At 42.8% G+C, this 2,527-nt stretch overlaps 1 pseudogene; it reads left to right on the forward strand.

The window, feature by feature from the left end:
- Positions 1-1,183: 1,183 nt before the first annotated feature.
- Positions 1,184-1,722, forward strand: LOC102505996 (annotated as a pseudogene).
- The last annotated feature ends 805 nt before the right edge of the window (positions 1,723-2,527 follow it).

Genomic DNA, 2,527 nt, shown 5'->3' on the forward strand with positions numbered 1-2,527 from the left:
ATTATCCAAAATGAAACAGAGAGTAAGAAGAAAACTTTTAAACAAGAGCATCAGTTACCTGTGAGACAATTTCAAGCAGTCTAATACACATGCAATTTGGTACTCTGGGGAAAATAAAGGAAGAGGAGACAGAAAAATACCTGAAAATCATGGCCAACATTTGCCCAAATTTGATGAAAACTACAAACCCACATATCCAAGAAGCTCACTGAATTCCAAGTACAAGAAACATGGAAGAGCGTACCTAGACGCTTCATAGTCAATTGCTCAAACCTAATGATAGAGAGAAAACCTTAAAAGCACCAGAGCAACGAAAAAGACACATTACAATATGAAGGAACAAAAATAAGGGTAACAACAGATTTCTCTTCAGGAACAATTCAAGCGAGAAGAGAGTGGATCAACACTTTAAAGTACTGAAGGAAATAACTACCAACCTAAAATGCTGTACCCACTGAAAATAAGTTTCAAAAATGAAAGTGGGACGTTGTCATCAAGGGAAGCTGGGTGAACATACATGGGAACAAAGAACAGACAGATCAAATAGCAGGGCGATAGATTTAAATCTAACCATATAATCACATTAAATGTAAATGTATCGACTCTCAGCTAAAAGGCATAAGGCATTAGATTAAATGTAAAAGCAAGACTCAGCTACGTGCTGCCTCTGAGAAACTCACTTGAAAAATGAAGTCATAAATAGGTTAAAAATAAACAGGCTTAATCTCTTTTGCTAAGTCCTTCCCCTCCCTACTGCCCTCTGATCTGGGTCCTCTCCATCCACCCTCCAACTCCATTCGCCTTTCCCACAGTAAAAGTTCCTCCCTGGCATTGCAAGACTCTCTTCACAGGGCAAGGATGGGAAGAAACTGAAAGGAAAAGGCAGAGTCTTGTTAGTAGGCAGGGATTAGGACAAGCTCTTGAGTACTCATATGTTAATCATTTTTGTCTGTCATAGCTTTAAATAATAGAAGTCATTGGGATGGGACAGGGGTCACTACAGAGGACCCCACCTGCCAAAGGGAATCCTGTGAGGGACCCTGCAGTTTTCCCCTTTGCTTTCTCTATTGAGGGACAAGAGGCCGAGTTGCTCCATGTAATAAAGTACGGCGGATGAGGGGAGGGAAAACGAGAAAGCGCTGAATAATTTGGGGTTGGAGAAGTTTTCAGGGCATTTGAGGTGAGAGTGGGCAAACTAGGCAGAGGATAGATGGGGACAGGAGAAGAAAGTGGATTCTGAGAGCGTTGCATGGAGTGTATTTAGATTCATGTTTCTTAAGTGAAGAATGGACTACTCTACCAAGATGGCAGCCACTGTGAAGAAGGCAGCTGCAGAGGATGCCATTGCTACTCTTGAAGATAAACAGAAGATAAATTTGCCCAGGATACAAGTAGAATCCCAGAACTGAAGGAAGAAAAAAGAAGCTGAAAAAAAAAAAAAAGAAATAGCTTCAAAATTTAGACGATGCTTGGATGCCTGTGAGGACATCACGCTTGCAGATGATGACTGCTTAGTGATAGCTGATGGAGCTGGTGATGTTTCCCTGAGCTGTTCTCAAGGAAGGACACAAGAAATGATAGAAGCAAAAAAAAATTTACAGGGAGAAATTTATGCCTTAGAATCCAGACTGGAATCAATTCAGTGGGTGTTAGCAGATCTGAATGTTCAGTTACATGCAAAATTTGGGAACAACATAAACCTTGAGGCTGATGAAAGCTAAACATTTTATGACTTTAAAAATTTGTTTAATAAACTTGAATTTTTGTTATAAAATGTTAGCTATATTCTCTGTGTCGTACAATACATGCTTGTAGCTTATTTTATACACGACGATTTGTACCTCTTAATCCCCTATCTCTATATTGCCCCTCCCCACTTTCCTCCCCCTACAGGTAACTACTGGTTTGTTCTCTATATTAAACTTGAATAATGTTTTAAATGATTTTTTTTAAAAAGAATGAATCATTCTACGGCTTTGTCTGTGTGCATTTATTCTTAAATGCAATGCTAGTCTGAGACTGGACCCTAAGAGTCTCTGGCTTCATAAGGCTTGCTCTGGATGTACCAGGCTGTGTCAAGGACTTTAAGGATGAAGACACTGACAATCAGAGATGGTGGGTGCCTTGCCCCTAGTCACACAGCTAAGAAATGTCAGAGCTTTGGACAAAAATCCAGCCAGCTCTGACTTTCTAGCCTGAAGTTTTTCAGTCTTGCTGCTCAGACGGCTAACCTCTGATCAGCCACTGACCCCTGCTCCTCTCACACCTCCTGTCCCCGAGTCTGCAGGGCTAGACCTTGCCTCAGGGCCCAGCTGAGCCTGCACCCTCTCCAGCTCCTACCATATCAGCCTCTAGAGACATCTCCCCCTGCCCCCATCGGTGAGAAGGAAAGTTCTTTGCTTCCTGACACTCCCCAGACAGCCAGGCCTCAGGGCTTGCAGCCAAGTGGAACCCCTCCGGGTGCCCCCAGCCTGGGCTCCGGATGCACTCCCGTCACAGCGCAGGAATGTGGGCATCTGAGCATCAG

This window comes from Camelus ferus, chromosome 10 (assembly GCF_009834535.1).
Source record: "Camelus ferus isolate YT-003-E chromosome 10, BCGSAC_Cfer_1.0, whole genome shotgun sequence".
Taxonomy (NCBI): domain Eukaryota; kingdom Metazoa; phylum Chordata; class Mammalia; order Artiodactyla; family Camelidae; genus Camelus; species Camelus ferus.